We start from the raw sequence: 18,659 nt of genomic DNA, 5'->3' as shown, positions 1-18,659 counted from the left end.
TGCGGGGGGTGGCCACCTCCCCAGCTGCTCGTCGTGTGGGCTCCGGGCCTGTTTCCGTGGTCCGCTGCAGCTCCCCCCGAGTGTGTGTACCGTAGCAAAGCCCGTGTGGGACGCTCTGTGGCGCTGGGGGTCCCTGTGACGTGGTGTGCCGTGCTGGCGGGGTCAGCTGGAGACTCCGTGACGCGGGCGCCGATGGTGACTCCCCGCCGCGTCCGCTGCTTCGTCCTCTGCGTGTGCGGCGTCTCGAGTGAGCCTGAGACCAGACTTGAGGGAGAAGGTCTTTGGCGCAGCTGCGGTTCCTGAGGCACCTCTTCTCCCCGATGTGCCGACAGACAGGCGTCAAGCTACCCCAAGTAGCATCCCTAGTCCCAGAACTCCGTAGAACTCAGGACCGCCCCAGGGGAGGAGCCCAGGAGCTGTGGGGGACACGGTCGCTGTCCCTTCCGAGATGAGAGCCCTAAAGCAGGTTGTGGTTCAGATGTGTGTGGCCGAGCTGTTCTCTTTACTCAGGTCGTTGTTTTCAGCGTTTCCTGGTTACAGGTACCACCTGGGTGCCTGGTACACGTGGCTTCCCAGGATCCACCCCAGAGCTCCAGAATCAGAGTCTCAAGGGAAGGGCTTGGGAGGCAGGTTTTCAGAGCCACGTGGGGTTCTTGGCAAACTTGGGAAGCCTGGTTCGCAATGGGGGTGGCTGGGAAGCAGCCCGGAGGGAAGAGCTAAGCTTTGGATTTAACAGACCTGCGCCCACATCCTAGCTGTGTGACCTGGAACAAGTTACCTCACCTCTGCGAGTTCACTTTCTCATCTCTAAACGAGCATTAGAAAGCGCCCGGCACAAAATGTGTCGTTGACACACAAGGTACTCTTCTGAGACCTGCTTCACGTGTGGTCACGGGGCCGAAGTGGGTTCGCACGTGGGAACCTGGGTGGACCCAGACAGAGTGAGCTCTAGTTGCCCACTGGGATTGTCAGGACCCCGCCTTGCGCCGCTGCCTCGTCTCGCGTCTGTGTTGGAGCCTCTTCTCCTTTGGAAGGAAACAGCGTCGATCACTGTGGATCATTGCTGAAGCTACTGTTTTTTTTGTTTTTTTTTTAATTGAAGTGTCGTTGACACACAGTGTGATGTTCATTTCAGGTGTACAGCAGAGTGATTGGACATTTATGTACATCACCGAGTGATCATTGAGGCAGATCTCACTGGCATCTGTCACCATGCAAAGTTGTTACCTGTTACCGTGTTGTGTTCCCCAGGTTGTGCACTGCACCCTTCCACCTGACTTGTGTGATAACTGGAAGTGTGTTCCTTTTAATCCCCCTCCCCTGTTTTGCCGTCTCCACCTCCTTCCCACCAGGTTGTTCTTTGTCTCTGAGCCTCTTCCTGTTTTGCTTTGTTGTTCAGAGTCCGTGTATAAGTGAGATTATATAATACGGTAAAGCTGCCGTTTCTTGAAAATCTTTCATAACTTGGTGCCATGGAAATTGAATGTCCCACGTCTGTGTTTTATTCTTTGCTTCTTGTCCCCATGCCGCTTAAGATTTTTCTTTAAAGTGTATGCGCGTATGTGTGTATGGATATAATCTCTACACCCAATGTGGGGCTTGAACTCCCAACCCCAAGATCAGGAGTCACGTGCTCCACTGATTGAGCCAGCCAGGCGCCCCCTCCCTTACCCTTTTGATGGCTGTCACATTATTGTGAGCCAGTGTTAAGTACGTTTGGGAAGCAGATGGAATATTAATGACAAATGGATCAAAATATGTGATACCATGTGCTAAGTCTGGTGAGTTTTTGTCCTAGGATCTTAAAGTGTTGGAGAAGAGTTTCCACCTAGGATTCCTTTGAGGGGAAAAGGGTTCTGTGCCAAAAATGTTTCGAAACCACAAAACGTTTTACAGGTGGGTTACAGAGAGGGCCTGGTACACAGTTAGGACCGTATGAGTTGCGTTGAGGGCAGGGCTGAGGCCGGAGCTGGTCCTCTGGGGTTTCCAGCCCAAGCTTCTGAGTCCTGTTTCTCCATTGTATCCCCTGCCCCCAGGCAACTTCCTTTCCTCTGTCTGTTAGTCCTTGTCCTCACGGAGCCGATTTCTAGGAAATCATAGGAGGAAACGTAGGCAGTATCGTGGAAGGCTGGTCTCGGGAACGAGGCTCCGAGGAAGGGGTGGAGACAGTCATGGGGCTTGTGGCCTGAGGCAGCAGACCTGTTGGTGGCCCTGACTGCTTGATGAGGGCGGCTTGGGTAAGACAGGAGCAGAGAAGTGACAGGGACCCGGCTCCCTGCGTTCTTTTGGTCCGCTCTTCACCCAGCCTGCAGTAGGTGCCTCTGTTGCAGATTCCGCCCTGAGCGGAGAGGTCCCGGGCCTCACGGAGCTCACAGCTGCTGGGGGACACAGACACGTGGGGGCGGGGCGTGAGGGCTGTGTGAGTGCGTGAGCCTGTGAGGGTACTGAAGTCGAGTGCTGGTGGCAGGACTCAGACTGGCTGGGTCCAGTGTGAGCTCTCCCCCTTAAAAGCTGTGTGACCTTGAGGACGTTATTTTACTCTACTCTTTTTTGTTTTTTTTAATGTTTACTTATTTTTTGAGAGAGAGAGACAGAGTGTCAGCAGGGGGAGGGGCAGAGAGAGAGGGAGACACAGAATCCGAAGCAGGCTCCAGGCTCGGAGCCGTCAGCACAGAGCCCGATGTGGGGCCCGAACTCACGAACCGTGAGATCATGACCTGAGCTGAAGCCGGACGAGTAACTGACTGAGCCACCCAGGAGCCCCATAAATATTGTCATTTCTAAAATACGTTTTTCTAAAGTTTCCTTTAGTTCTTCTCTTAACGTTGTGCTTACTTCAATCAGAAGTTATTCAGAAAGTGAAATTGGGATTTCTCCACTGTAGACGCTTTGAGATGAACGGCTCTCCCTGGCCTCTGCCCTCTAGGTGCCAGGAGCGCTTCCTGGTTATGACAGCCAGACATTGCTGTATGTCCTGGGGAGGCGCGGGGTGGGGGTGGGGTGGGCAGTCACCCAGCCGTTGAGAACCACTGGGCTAACGGGTTGTGAGTGTTGGTGTTCGTCTCCTTGAAGGAAATTCACTAATATAATACAACTTCAGGAGGATCCTCATCTCGTTTGGAGGGAGGGACTGTTGCGGGATTCCGAGAGCCTGCTGTGTTTCAACAGTACTTATCTGGACACCTGGGCGGACAAGGGGAGAGGAAGTCAGTAACACAGTTGCCTGCAGGAGAAGGGTTCTTTCTGTGAAGCCAGGGGTTCAAGGCTGCTAATCTGCGCCGGCCCGGAAGGTGGTAATCAGCTTTGAGCACTTGCAGCTGCTTTTGGGCGGCCCTTTACGAAGCTGTCCTCGGAGGTGATCTGGGGGAGATGCTCGGGCCGCACCGGAGGCAGGAGAAGCAGAGGGCGTGGGGAGGAGGGGCGGCTGGGGCGGTGCCACGGCGGGCTGCCTGTAAAGAACCGTAGTGGTGCCTTTTTCCGGTCTGCCTCCCGACCTGGCTGCAGGCCGCTTAGGGGCGAGATCTGCGCCTGGCTCGCCCTGGCACCTCCTGAGTTGTAACAGAGGCGAGGGGACCCAGGTTTGACGTGTGTGATCTCAGGAACTCCCCTCGCCTCCGCGGTCCCCGTGTGTGCCGGGTGGCTCATCACACCTGTCTTAAAGAGCGGTTGTTAAGAATTCAGTGAGGCCGTGCGAGAGCAGCTCTGGACAGAGCAGAAGCCCAGCGTGCAGATCACATCTCTGGCCCCGCTCTCTGCTTCTGTCGGAGTTTCGCGTAAGGTCTCACCTTTTTTAGGGACCTGCTATATGGAAAAATGTGAAACCATTGTTTGAAGAAAAACAAATCTTTAAGGCATCTTGACTTGGGGTGAATGCGTTGAACTAAACTTTTAGTTCTGTACTGACCCGGGCTTTGGGGATCTGATCATTTGGGCGCCGCGCTGAGGAAGGAGTGGGGTCCTTGCTTTCTCTTTTGAGAGGTGAGTTTCCCAGCAGGGCGGCCGTACTTGAGAAACCTGTGCCGGCCGGCACCCCCTGTGCGGGAGTGGCGGGCAGCGTCTGGAGCTTGCGCGGTACCGTTCTCAGCGTTGTGGCACATCCTGGGAGAGAGCACGGTGGGGGGCGGGGCGGTAGGCAGATCCCGCCGGCGGGCTTGTTCCTCCTCCAGGCCACCTGCAGTCCAGGCCGCCTTCCTTCCTGTGGCGGCCAGGGTTAGAAGTGTGTGTCTTGGGCCTGGGGTTCTGGGCAGGAATCGGGTCCCAGCATCAGCCGAGTATTCATTTCCTGGCCGCTGAGAGGCAGCCGCGGTGGAAGGGGTGGCCGTGGTGGTGGCTTCCTGATCCTGCTGCATTCTTGAATCCCGTGGTTCTTTGGCACCTGCGACGCAGGCGCGGTGTGGGGAGCTGTTCCTGGGGGCCCAGCTTAGAGCCAACTACTTGAGGCCTCACGAAGATTTTGAAATCACCCACGTCCTTGAGTTAGATCCCTTTCTGCTCGAAATTTGTAGGGTAGTTTTTGTATCCTGCACCGAAAGCTGATAGATGTAGGTAAGTGATTCTCCGTCACGGGTGAGGAAACCGAGGCAACGGGTAGTTAAGTAGCTTAACGTAGCGGGGATGCAGGGCTTGGGTTTCTGGACTTAGGTTTCTTGTCTGGAAAACAGAAAGAAGTTCGCGTGTCACAGGGAGGAAGTGTACGTGGATGTGAAGCCCCAGGCATCTAGGAGGCATATCCCCGCCTTGTTTGTTTATTTTTGCCTGACTTGACTCTGACCACTTTAGGATTAGCGTGTTCCCTTGCTGATGTTCTGGTGGCTTTGACCTGATGTCAGGGTTTACAGAAAACAGCCGCCGGTGTGTGCGTGCACGCACGCCCGCTCATGCGTGTGCACGCACTACTGAGATACTTGGGCAGGAGCGCTGGTTGGCACCCACCGCTGCAGCACCCGGGAGGTCACTGGAGCCCCGACTGGAGAGGTTTCTCTGGCTCCAGGTAAACTTCATGTCGAGGTGGTTCTTCCAGCGTGGAGAGGGTGTCACAGATGGTGTCCCTCTGCAGACGTGGCTGCCGGGAGCCACAGGAGGCCAGCTGTCCGGGCGGGACACACGGGAGGTTGTCTGGTTACTGCTGCAGGAACCGTTTGGAGAGCCTGTCCGTCAGCAGGAGGCTGTGCTCAGAAAGAGCGGCGGAGGTCGTCGGGGGTGGGCTGCCTCCCTGTGCCGGGCTGTGCTTCGTTTGCTTCCTTTTGGCAACAAATCGCAGCCATAATTTATTGAGTGCCTGCAGTGTACCAGGCACTGTGCTGGGCCCTTAAACACGTTTCTCATCGTACGTTTTTCCCAAGAAATACTTACCGAGCACCTGCCGTATGCCAGGGCGCTCTTCTAGGTGCTCGGGATTCGTCTGTGAACAAGACAAAGACGCTTGTCTTTGAGGAGCTTCTGTTCTAGCGGAGGGAGGTGGGTGGTAACCCGTGAGTAGGGGAGCACAGACGTTGGTGCCGATCAGCGCCATGGGAGAGACGAGGCAGCAGAGCCTGGAGGGGCCGGGCCATAGAATAGGCTGGTCCGCGTGGCCCACCGACGCGGTGCCCGTCAGGTGCATGAGGGGGAGAGATTCGCGCAAAGACGAAGCAGGGGAGGAAGTTGGCAGAGCAGAGTCCCAGGCCAGCCCGGTGCAGTGGAGGGACGGCACAGAGGCCCGTGAAGGGCTGAGTGAGCGATGAGGAGGGTGGAGGTCAGGGCGGTCCCACCTCCGGGCCCGTAGGCCAGCGTAGCGCTGCCCTCGGCTCAGAGTGAGGGGGCCAGCTGCGGAATTTTGAGTGGAGGAGACGTACTGGTCGTCTACTAGTTTGCTACGTGACAAATGGCAGACAGATATGTAGTGGATTAAAACAGCATCAGTGGTCCATCATCGTGTGGGTGGGTTCTCTCTCGACGCCTTACAAGGACGAAACCAAGGTAACGGCCGGCTCACGGGGACCTAGAGGCTGGGGTGAGGAACGAACCACGTCCAGGTTCAAGTCCGGTTATTGGCAGAACTCGGCTCCCTGTGGCTTTAGGACGAGTCCTCAGATCCCTGATGGCTGTCCGCTGGGGGCTGCTCTCAGCGACTAGATGCTTCTCCTATTCCTTGCCGTTGTCCCCTGTGTCCTCAAAGCCAGGGACAGAGAATCTCCCTTGTGTAGAATCCTCCTCACGCTTCGAATCTCTTTTGCCCGGGGAGAGCCCCCGTCGGTTTTTATGGGCTCACTGATGACACAGGCCAGCCTCGTGACTGTCCTATCACTTTCATAGTTTATGCCCACACTAAGGGGGAAGGGGGGTGAGGTGGGGGGCAGCGTGGAGGGACTTTGAGAAGGAGCAAGAGGAGAGAAGGTGCCAACAGCAACACAGATGGGAGTAAACACACGGGGTGGCAGCTGAAGGAAGTGCTGCGAGGTCTCCTTCTTTGAGGCTGGAGGAGTAGGTGTTTTTGTTTACTGGTAAGAACAACCTAGTAGCGGAGTAGGAATGGAACGTACTGGAGACAGTGGGACACACAGGGACTTGTGCAACGCATTGTCCTTCAGCGGCATCTGAAGGGGTGGGAACTGGTGCTCGTGTAGGGAAACTGGCTTTGGCTGGGTGGAATCCTCTAGATTAACGAGTGGTAAAGCAGGGGCTGTGGGCAGGGATGCTGGAGGATGGTTGTGGCCGTAGGGGTCTGTGGAAGTCTGTGCTTCCTTTTTTTTTTTAGTGCATTTGGACTACTTTATTATTTTCAGTGTTGCTTTGTTGTTTTGCTGTGTGTGTGAATATAGATTTGTCATTTCAGTGTATTTCCTTTTTTTTAATAGACTTGATTTGTTAGAGCAATTTTACATTCACAGCAAAATTAAGCAGAAACTGCAGAGTTGGGGTGCTCGGCTGGCTCATTCGGTACAGCATGTGACTCTTGATCTCAGGGTCATGAGTTCAAGCCCCATGTTGGGTGTGGAGCCTACTTAAAAAAAAAAAAAAAGAAGAAGAAAAAGTACAGAGTTCCCATATAATCCCCATCTGCAAACACAGGCAGGGCCTCCCCCATTATCCACATCCTGACCGGAGAAGTACCTTGTTACAGTCAGTGAACCTGCACAGACACATCACCATCACCCAGAGTCCGCAGTTCGCATCAAGGTCGCTCTCGTGTTGTGCTTTCCGTGGGTGTGGATGGATGCATAGTGACACGTATCCATCACTGTCGTAGCACACAGAGTGGTTCCACTGCCCTAAACACCCTGCACGCTCCACCGTGCACCCCCCTCCCCCTCCCCACACACCCTTGGCAACCGCTGATCTTCCTGTGTCCACGGTTTCGTCTTTCCCAGAACGTCACGTAGCTGGAATCCTAACAGTGTAGCCTTTTCAGATTGGTTTCTTTCACTTAGGAGTGTGCATTTCAGGTTCCGCCCGGTCTTTTCATGCCTTGATGAAGCTCATCGCTTTTTAGCACTAAATAATATTTCATTGTGTGGAACGGACCCACTTGGTTTTCCACTCGTTTGCTGCGGGGTATCTCGGTTGCTTCCGAGGTTTAGCCATTACGAATAAAGCTGCTGTAAATACGTGTGTGCGCTTTCTGTGTGGACATGAGTTTTCAGCTCCCTTGGGTAAATACCAGGAGCCTGATTGCTGGATCGAATTTAAGAGCATGTTTGACTTCATGAGAAACCACCAAACTGCTGGCAGCCGGCCGCCCCGTTTTGCGTTCCCACCCACGGTGAGCAAGATTCCTGCTGCTGCCGGCAGTGGGTTTTCTTGTGAAGTAGGAAGCAGGGTCCTCTGCTGACCGTGAGGATGAGGATGGGCCGACGGGTGAAGGAGGAGGTGTGATGAGGGAGGAGGTGAGGAAGTCACAGTCGTAGTGGCACGTGGGGAAGTAGGATGGGGAAGCCAGGTGGCAGGGGGCGGGCAGGGTCTGGCTCCGTGGGGGGGGGAGCTTGCAGGGGCTACGTGTGTGGGGCACAGGCATGCGTGCGGGGCGTGGGTGTGCTTGGCTGAGTGAGTAGGGTGACCCGAGAGGCGGCAGGGGAGGGGAGGCGGCGGGTAAGAGTGTGCCCTGGCCTTCGAGCTGGGTAGGGGTGGGGGATGTCCGGAGGGTGAGCGGCATTTGGAGGGAAGGACCGCGGGGGACCTGGGCGGGTGGGGGACTTGGAGGAGCAAGATGCGAGGGCCCAGGCTTGAGGGTGCGGGGGTGCCTTCACCGTGCGGATGAGTGGGCTTAGGTCCTTCCAGCTGGCAGTGGAGCCTGGAGGGCTCACCTCCGTCTCAACCCCGCCCGGGTCTGTCTGACGGTGAAGCTCTGCCCTGGTTGGTCACGTGCTGTTCTAGCTGCATCTGGTGGGTCCGTCAGGGAGAGTGGAAGAAGGGAGGCAGTGCGCCCTCATTTACCCGCTCCGGGGCTGGATGGGCGAAGGGGGACGGCGGTTTCGTCCCGGGGACGTTGTGATGACGGGCGCCCTGCTTTGGCGGGCGGGCGCGGGTTCAAGAAGAGTCCCATTCACGAACGGCACCTTGTTCTGGGGGACAGGCTGGCCTGGGGCGTCCTGCTCTGGGCACTGGGCCTTGGCATACATGCAGCCCCACGTGACCCTCTGCAGAGGCCCAGGCCGGGACAGCAAGAGGGGGAGGAGCGTGGACCAGCATCGTGCGGGGTGTGGGGTGTGGGGCGCCACTTCCTCATCTGCTGTCCTTGGCCTTCTCCGCCCCCACCCCCCCCCATCCTCACTTCAGCTGACGGCTTGCAGTCAGTGTTCCTTTGGCCTTCCCCACCGGCCACCAGCCCAGACATCTTCCCTGCCCAGGACCAAGCCTGGGGACAGTGGGGGCCTCTCACTCAGGAACACCTTCTCTGTGCTTCTCTGAGGATCTGTGTCCTTGAATCGTTTCTGCAGATGCTTCACTCCTGTCAGGAGGGTCCTCTGCAAGGCCGTTGTGTGCTCGGCTGCAGACACGTGGGAGGGGCTGTAGAAGCCGCAGGAAACCTCGCAGAAGTCGGCAGGGGTGGCCGTTGTCCCCGCTCTGCCACTTACTCCCCGTGTGTCAAATGGAGAGTTGGGTAGGTGGCCTTCTCCAGCGGGAGGCACCTTCCTGATTCAGGGCCTCGTCTGTCTGCAGCCCTTCCTCTCCCAGGCTCGGTGACCCCCTTCTGGAGCAGGTTGCGTTGCCGCACACACTACACGAGAAGAACCCGCCAGAGAGTCCCAGAAGAGCGGCGAGCGGTTTGCTGTGGTTCCGTGGTTCCCGCCCAAGCAGCCACCATTGTTGAGTGCCATCTGGCGGGTCCCCCAGACTCGGTGCCTCGTGAGGGCCTGCTTCGAGCCCAAACCATGCCGGTTAGAGCTCAGTAGACGTTTGTCAGATGGTCGACCGGGATGCCCCCCGGGACCCAGTGCTGAGGATGCGGCGGCCAATGACCCCGTCCCCCAAGTTGAAGTAACACACGGCGCGCGTAGTCTGCCGCGGGCGAGAGCTGCGCCGTGTCAGGCTCTGAGTGCTGGGGAGAAATAAAAAGCAGGGTGTCAGGAGAGGAATGAGGGGTGCTGGAGGAGGTCCCAGCCTCCTTGAGAAGCAGAAGTCAGTGGGCTCTGTGTCCCAAGCCGCACAGGATCTCGTGCACACTTTGGTCTTGCCTCTTGGGTCGTCTGGGGTGTTGGGCTGGGCGTGCTTGCTGCTTGTGCTAGAGTCTAGACCCGCGCTGTCTGGTCTGTTAGCCACCGGTCACACGCAGCTACTTAGATTGGGTTACGGTTGGCAGTCTGAGTCCTCAGTTCCACAAGCCACACCCAGTGCTTAGTAGCCACATGTGGCCAGTGGCTACCTCACTGGCTCAGACTCGTGCTTTTCCATTATTATTTTTTTAATGTGTATTTATTTTGGAGAGATAGAATGTGAGCGGGGGAGGGGCAGAGAGAGAGGGAGACACGGAATCGGAAGCAGGCTCCGGGCTCTGAGCTGTCTGTCAGCACAGAGCCCGACGCGGGGCTTGAACTCAGGAACCGCGAAATCATGACCTGAGCGGAAGTTGGACACTTAGCCGACTGAACCACCCAGACGCCCCCGTGCTTTTCCATCATTGTGGAAAGTTTTGTTGTTCGGCGTGTCTGGATAGTCTAGGTGACCAACTGTGACTTGACTTTTAGCCTTTGCTCTCCTTGACATATAAAAGCAGCACACAGTGGTTGGGAAAACAGGTGAATCAGAAGTGAAGTTTATGGAACCAAAGGAGGCCTGCAGAAGAACCTTCCGCTAGGGTCCGGGGGGAGAGGAGGAAGCCGAGGCAGGGTGGCCTGCTGGTGAAGCAGGCCGGGTGGGGAGGAACGGCCTGCTCTCTCCCCTGGACTGGGGAGACGGCCGCCGCGCAGTGTTGAGAATCTCGCACAAGCTCCTGTTTGACACCCTCTGAGCTCCAGTGCACGCTTAGTATCTGGGGAGTTTCACGTGGCGGAGGGGCGGGGCCCTCACCTCTCAGACGTGTTCTGTCGTGCCTCCAGCGTGGGGGGGACAGGGAACTCGGAGGGCATTCAGAGAGTCCCGTCGTAGGGCCAGGTTGTGAATATCTGTTCTGCCCTTCTGGTGGGTGGCTGGGCACATTGCTTTATGTTCCTGAACCTTGGGTTCTTATCTCCAGCATGGCGATAACCAGGCAACACATATAAAGTGCTTGGCACGGTGCTTGGCATGGTGCCGTGCCCTCACTAGCGTTTATGAGGGGCTACTTGCCTGCTTCTCACTTGAACGAGCGAGTGAGTGAATGCTAGTAAGTGCCGGCTTGCCCAGGAGACGAGCAGCAGAAAGGGAAAGCCTAGGAACAAGGATTCCATCAGGCCTGGAGGGTGAACAGTGTTGACTTCTTTGTGTCACTGCTGACTTGCGTGAAAGTGGGCTACCGTCGCTTTCCCACGATGCAGCCCACCCTCTACCAGATGTTGAAGTCAAGGGAATGGGAAAATAAGTCTGTGTCTCGGTGGGTCTGATGATCTATTTTCCTTGCCTCGGATCGGTTAGGAAACTTCTCTGTACCTGTGGAAAGGAATTTTTAAGGAGACTTCATGGAGCCCAACTCAGGGCTTGAACTCCCTACTGTGAGATCAAGACCCAAGCTGAGATCAAGAGCCGGATGCTCAACTGACTGAGCCACCCAAGCGCCCCTGAGGAAAGAAATCTTTAAAGTTCAGCCACTTTTTGTTGGGTGTGGACATCGAGATTCCTGTTCATCTCTAGTGGGGAGGGCAGGCACCTTCACTCTGGAGTGTTAGGGACAGTAGCGTTCAGGAGTGGCATGAACTGAACCAGGAAAGAACTTATGCCTACACATGTATTTATTTGTCCTCAGTAGCCATATTGTGTTCCTGATAAACCTTTCAGGCTACACTGATTTCTCTGTAGTGTTTCTGCCTGGCTTCTGGGAGGTGCTGAGGTCCTTAGAAATTTCACATCTGGGGCGCTGGGTGGCTCAGTTGGATAAGCATCCGACTTTGGCTCAGGTCATGATCTCACGATTCGTGGGTTCGAGCCCCACGTCGGGCTCTGTGCCAACAGCTCAGAGCCTGGATCCTGCTTCTGATTCTGTGTCTCCCCCCTCTTATTTTCTCTTTCTCTCTCTCTGCCCCTCCCCCACTCGTTCTCTCTCTCTCTCTCTCTCTCTCTCTCTCTGAAAAATAAATAAACTTACAAAAAAATTTTTTTAAAGAAATTTCACATCTGTAAGCAAGGTGGTTTTGGGGAGTGGGGGAAAGGAGAATGTATTTGTGCCAGATTCATTGGGCTCTGAGTTTACGGAACACCCTCGGTGTGCTCTCACTATTGGGAAATCAAACCCTGTGTCCTTACGGGAACTCCCAGATTTCTGTGTTTCGGTACTTTGCCAGTCTGCTGCCAGTCTGCCTTCCTTCTGCCCTTGGTGAGGTTGTGGTCAGCCTGGGAGGGGTGATTCCGTAACAAATGCAGGCCACTTTGTGGGAGGATAGGGGGTTGGGGCTTTGGAGAAACCCCACAGGCAGCCCCATTCCTGCAAAGCAGCTCTTTGGCCACCAGCTGCTTGCTGCTCACAAATCAATTTCCCTTTGCCCACGTGGGTATAAAACTCTGTTCTACTTAAAACATATTCGTGGAATGACACAAACATTTAAACGATGTTTAATTAAAGCTATTTGGTTCTATTTTGTACCCAGCAATGCTTATCCTATAATGTATATGTATTTATTTTGTTTGTGAGGACACTGAATATTTGGCACAGGTGACATTAAATTCTGTTATGCCTTCTGTATTTTCCGTGAGCACACACATCTCACTCGATTGCCACATCGCATCAGCTAGTTCCTGTTGATGTTAAGTGAGCTGAGTTTGTAACCGAGACTTGTTTTGTTTCCAGTTTTGCTGATTCTCTGTTGTGAGTAGTTGTGGTTTATCTCAGGATTCCTGTAAGGTTCTATAAATGGAAGAGTGATGAGTCATCCAGATTTGCCTAATACCCGTTTGGGGCCCGAAAAGGTCCAGTTTCCCCGCTAATTCCCCTTTGCTTCCAGCCAGAGCCTTTTCAAACGTAGGCTCTGTGCACCCAGCGTTACAGGAATAGAAAACGTTTGCAGGAGTTTGAAAACTAGGGTTTGGATTTAGGTCCTGATTTCCTTTAGACTTCAGATTTGGGTGTGAAACACACTCCCCACCCGAAGGGGTAAGAGGTCCAGAGGGTGTGGCCTCTGCCACAGCAGGCAAGTTGTGCAGAGGGGGAAGGGAGCCTGGCCCGGGGAAGAAGAAACCCGAGGGAGGCCAGGTGGATGAGGACACGTGTGCCCAGGATCAGAGCTTGTCCCAGCACCTGAGAAGTCCGTATCCTGGATTGAGCACGTTTTATTCCTCTTAGAAGTTCCTTGGAACAGTTATTTTTTAAAACAGAAGAAACTGAGTGGTGGTCAGAGTTGGTGGGGGGGACACATGAGTACGTATCGACTTGTGTGGCTGTCAGCTGCTGTAGAAGCCTGAAGTGAGCACAGTGGAAGTTCTCTCCCAAGGTCTTGCTGGCCTGTGGCTCCGGCGATGGCTGCCCGAGGTCTGCGGGCTCCTCTGCATCAGGTCAAAGAAGGGGAAAGCTCAGGATGGGGCGGGGGGGCAGGTTCCTGGGCCAGGCAGACATCACTCCCCTGGAGGTTTGTCGGTCCGAACTTGGTCACGTGGCCAAACCTACCTGTGAGGGAGGTTGGGGAATGGGGCCAGTGCCCAGGCCAGTGAGGAAGTGGGTTTGGCGAACAGCTGGGAGCCTCGGCCGTTTTTTAGGATCGTTTTCCTGACCCCCTGCCCCTCCTTCTTCATGAGGATTAAATGCCGAGAGTTGAGGAGTCGAATGCATTGTTATGCTCTTGCCTTTAAAAATGGTAGTTCCCACCACTTGTGGGAGAAACTCCAAACCACTTGGCGTGGCACAAGGAACCTTCTGGATCCACCCTTGCCCGCCTCTCAGACGTCCAGCTCCCATTTTCTGCTCCCATTTCGTACTTAGATTCCTCTGAACCAGCTTTGTCTTGTCTCTGCACCTCTGCCCCTTCTCCCTCTGCCTGACGAGTCCCGTTTGTCCTTTAGGATTCAGCTTAAGTGACACCTTCTCCAGGAAGCCTTCTCTGATCACCACAACCCCTTCCAGGGCCTTCATTTGGATCCCACAGCCCCTGGACTTCTGAGACAGCACTGACCCCCTTCCCCCACCCCGTGACCGTGAGCTTCTGGAAGGCAAGGCCTCATCTCGTTCCTTGTTTTCCTAGCCAGTGCAGACACTTAGTAGCTGTTCAGTAAATACTCTGAAGCGAATGCTAGGGAGACTATAAGTTTTAAAAAGTCATAAATCTGGTATACTTTTATGTATTTTCCTTTTCGATTTTATTATTGTTCGAGATATTGGGAGAAGACTCATCCCAACAGTTTGATTTCCCACGTCCGGTTGCACAGCTGTGTGGGTTTCACACCTGCAGTGTGTGGTGTTTGCAGAAGGGGGACATTCTTCTGAGAGGCTTCTGGTGTTTTTTTTTGTTTTTTAATTTCAGAGAGAGCACGAGTTGGGGAAGGAGCAGAGGGACCGAGAGAATCTTTTTAAAAAAGTATTTATTTATTTATTTCATTTTTAGTGAGAGAGAGAGAGGCGCACACGTGCACTTGGGGTCAGTGGGGAGGGACAGAGGAAGAGGGAGAGAATCCCAAGCAGGCTCCACACTCAGCATGGAGCCTGACACGGGGCTCGATCCCATGGCCCTGGATCATGACCTGAGCCGAAATCGAGAGTCGGATGCTTAACCGACCGAGCCACCCAGGCGCCCCAGAAAATTTTATTTTTTTTTTTATGCTCACTATTTTATTTTGGTCCTTTACGCTTTTATACCTACTACCAATTTTTCCTTTCTACCGTATTTCCTTAAAGACTTTTTATGAATTTTAAACCTGAAAACGCGTGCTATTTGTGAGTTTGGTATCCTGCTTTTTACATTTCCCCACCTAATTAGAAATTTTCATACACTTATTAATGTCTTGGTGGTATTCCTTCTTGTGAATCATTTACTTGTCCGACAATAAGGAAATGATTTTGTTCCTGCTTTGGGGTGGTAAAATTACCTGTGTGCATGTCAGTGTGCGTTTTCTGCTATTCCCATGATCGCCTGGGACAGAATCCCAGAAGTGCTTCCTGTTTCCTTGACCACCGTCCCCATCCCTGGTCGGCTCTGATGTGCTCTGGCCCGAGGTGATGGTGGAGAGTCCCCAGGAGCTCTTTGTCCATGGTCTCCGTGAAGGCTGATGGACCGTTAGAATTTGTCCTAGCTCTGGCCACAGGTTACTTGCTGTAAGAGGGAGGGTTTGCCCTGCTGGGTACTGCAGTCTACAGAACGAAGAGATGCCCGTGGTTTATCTCCTCTCCTCCTGCTGGGCCCTTGCTTGTGCTCAGGAGACTGACCCCGAGCTCAGCCCTGCTGGCTCACACTTCCCTGCCTTTGCCCGCGATGCTCCCCTCCCCTCTGCCCTGTGTCTCCTATGCCCATTTCTGTACATCTTTAACACGGACGCCTCTGAAGCCTTCCTGGCATCCCCAGGACAGAGGGGACCTCCTCCAGACACATGGTCTCTGGACCTGCTCTCCTGGGCCTTCGCTGTAGTCTAGTCTAGTTTTGTATGCCTTGTTGCTACTATGAGCCCCTCCAGGACAGGGTGCGGGTCTTACTCAGCCCTGATCTCCGGCTCACGCCCCGTCCATGTTCCCGGTTGGCACTAGGGCAGCAGAGCGTGACGTGGTTCTGTGTGGTTGCGCAGTACGGACTCTCATTCCTGGAGCCGCGGAGAAGAGCGTTGTTTTTTTGCTTTTTAAACGCACATGGGTAGGGCCTGCTTTGCGCCCTTCTCTATATGAGGGAAGACAGGGATCTGTTGGCTTCTGGGAGCACGGCCTGGATTTGCCGCCGTTGAGGGAGAGGGCACACTCAGGTGAGCTCCGAAAGCCACCTAGGTGAGGAGTCTTCCCACTGCCTGGTTCTGTGGAGGCAGGAGACTGGAAGAGACTAGAAGAGCTCACGCCGTACGGCAGGTGTTGACAGTTTGGTTTCGCTTTAGTGAGTACAGTTGTTGGAGTAGTTCAAAGCAGAATCTAAAAGATAGTAACTCATTGTTCATAGAAGCTGCTGGAAAGGAGTTAATCTTGAATTCATATAGATTAAAGTGTCAGCTAAGGAAACAAGATAGCATGGGAAGGGAAACATTTATCCGTTAAAGAGCAAAGTTCTCTGCCCTTTTGCTGCACGACAGAATTGTCCAGGAAACAAAAAAGAAATTGGTGTCCAGGCCCCACCCTCAGAGGTGAGTTTTACTTTCCTTATTGCGGTGGCATTTGGGCATTGTTTTTTTTTTTAATTTTTTTTTTTTTTTTTTTTATTTACTTATTTTTGAGAGGCAGAGACAGAGCGTGAGTAGGGGAGGGGCAGAGAGAGAGGGAGACACAGAATCCGAAGCAGGCTCCAGGCTCCGAGCGGTCAGCACAGAGCCCCGTGTGGGGCTCGAACTCACAGACTGCCAGACTGTGACCTGGGCCGAAGTCGGACACCCACCTGACTGAGCCAGCCAGGCGCCCCGCATTGGGATTTTTTAAAAGCTCCCTCGGTGGTATGGAGTGAGTCCAAATCCAGGCCCTTTCAGTTGACCGTGTGACCTCAGGCAAGGTGATAGCTCTGAATTTCCCCGTCCTTAAGACAAGGAAAATCATACATAAGCCCCTCGAGGTTGAGGGCCTGTGTCCCGGGTCACCGGTGATTGTATTCCGTGCACTCGATGCGGGCCCCAGGACGTGCGTGGTTGGCGCTCGCCGTGTATTTGTTGAATGAAAAAGAAGCTGCCCTTAGCGTGACGGGCAAGCGCACGTGGCAGTCCCGAACCTGGAAAGCGAGGGCGGTGACTCCGTTCTGCAGGTGGGAAACTGAGAGGTGGTTCGTGTCTTACCCGGAGTCAGCGTGTGCCGAGGCTGGCACGTGAGCCCAGGTCTGCCTGGCACGGAATCCCGTGCGTGCTACGCGCGCCTTAGGTCAGCTCTTCCTCCTTGAGGTTCCTAAAATCGGAAGACCGTGGCCGTTCGTGCCACCTCTCAACTGTCGGGCTTGCCCAGACGGCTCCTGCCTCGTGACGCTACAGGCTGTCCTTAACTAGCAGCGCGTCTTTCTTTCCTTACTTCTCAGAGCTTAATAAAAATAAACTCGCACTGGTGCCCTTAGTCAAGTAATGTTCCCTACTGCGTCATACAGGATTTTCGCCCTGCCCTCTCTCTCCTCGTGAAAACCTAAGCTGATGTTAGACAGGGCCTCGCCGTGTAACTTGTGCCCTGTGTCTAACTGCTGGGGCATGTTTGAAGGAGATCTCAAGGAGGCCGTGTGACGCAGGCACGCACGGGTCTTGTGGACCCCGTGACTTCTCAGGGAGGGGCACACAGCCCGGGGCGCGTGTCAGCGTTAGTTAATGACTCACCTGTGCTGCGGACTCTCCCGCAGGTTTTATGCCAGGCCCTGGGGGGTGCAAAGGCCAAGTAGGACGTGCCTTCCCTGCCCCCAGGGCGGCGGGAAGTGACGCGGAAGTAACTGAAATACACCCCCAGCCCTCTGCCGGAGAGAAGTGCGCACGGGGCCTGGGGGCGCACGGGAGGGGTGAGGTGGGGAGGGGCCCGTCAGCCAGGAAGGCTCCCGAGGAGAGGAGCGGGGTTTGAGCTGAGCTGGTGATGACCAAAGTGGACGGAGGAAGCCCGTTCACACGTGTGCCCTGTAGAGAGTGTGACCGGCACCCCCTGCCCCCCACGTCTCCATCCTGTACCTCCCCTGTCTGTCCCTCACTCCCCAAGGGCAACCGCTGTTGTGACTTGTGACTTCTATCGCTGTAGATTAGTTGTCCCCTTTTTTTTTTTTTTTTTTTTTTTTTTTTGACTTTGGCTACCTGGAGTCATATGGCACATACTTTGTGTCTGGCTTTCTTCGCTCAACCTTGTGTGACGTTCGCCTGGGTTGTTACTGTGTGGCAGCGTTCATTTTCTTTCATTATGGATAGTTTCGGGGTGTACAGATGTACCGCTGAATGTTCTCTGCAGGGGGACGTTGGATCTGGTCCGTTTTTGACAACCAGGGAGAACGCTGGTCACAGTGTTCTCGCTCGTGTGTTTCGGTGCATCTGTACCGGGGTGCTTTAGCGGACGCTGCTGAGTGCTCTTCCAGGGCGGTGGTACCGCAGTGCCCTTGCACTTACTTGGACTAGGGTGCAGGAGTTCTGGGCGCCACACGGCCTCTCCAGAATTTGGTGTTGTCGGCTTTTTGGTTTTGCCATTCCGGTGATAGAAGTTTAGGTAAAGGGTATTGTGTTTGGCTTCAACTTGGATTTTCCTGACGACTGAGGGTTGGGTGCATCTTTTCAAATTTTACTGACCATTTGGAATCTTCTTTTGTGAAGTGCCTACAGTTATCTTTTTTATTGTTGTTGTTAATTTTTTTTAATGTTTATTTATGAGAGAGGCAGAGTGCGAGCGCGGGGGGGTGCAGAGAGAGAGGGAGACGGAGAATCCAAGGCAGGCTCCAGGCTCCGAGCCGTCAACATAGAGCCTGATGCGAGGCTCGAGCTCACAAACTGCGAGATCATGACCTGGGCCGAAGTCAGCCGCTCAACCAAATGAGCCACCCAGGCGCCCCCTGCAGTTGTCTTATTGACTTGTAGGCATACTTTATATATTCAGGATAACAGTCTTTTGTGAGATGTGTTGCAGATATATTCTACACCCTAGCTTACCTTTTCATTCTCTTAATGTTTTTTTTTCTTAGCGAACAGAAGTTCTTAATTTTAATGAATTCTAATTGACAGAATCTTTCATTTAATGGTTAATGCCTGTTTGTATTTGTTGAAGAGATTTTTTTGTTCTCTTCCAGAAGCCTTGTTTTGCCGTTTCCAACTAGATCCATGATCCATCAGAATTAATTTTCTGTAGTGTGAGGTATTGGTTATTTGCTATAAAGACCATCTTTCTCGTTGAACCTTTGAAATAAATCAGGTGACCATATATGTTCCATTTCTCACTAATAATAACTATGTAATAGGTCTTGCTATCTGATAGAATGAGTCCTTCTACTTCTTTGTTCTTTAAGATT

The 18,659-nt window shown here is 53.9% G+C and overlaps 1 protein-coding gene across 5 annotated transcripts in view; it reads left to right on the top strand.

The window, feature by feature from the left end:
* Window positions 1-18,659, top strand: part of TBC1D14 (TBC1 domain family member 14) — a 105,965-nt gene that overhangs the window by 12,972 nt on the left and 74,334 nt on the right. The gene's annotated exons all lie outside the window — the stretch shown is intronic.

Source organism: Panthera uncia, chromosome B1 (assembly GCF_023721935.1).
Source record: "Panthera uncia isolate 11264 chromosome B1, Puncia_PCG_1.0, whole genome shotgun sequence".
NCBI lineage: Eukaryota > Metazoa > Chordata > Mammalia > Carnivora > Felidae > Panthera > Panthera uncia.
This window is presented reverse-complemented; position numbering and strand designations above follow the sequence as displayed.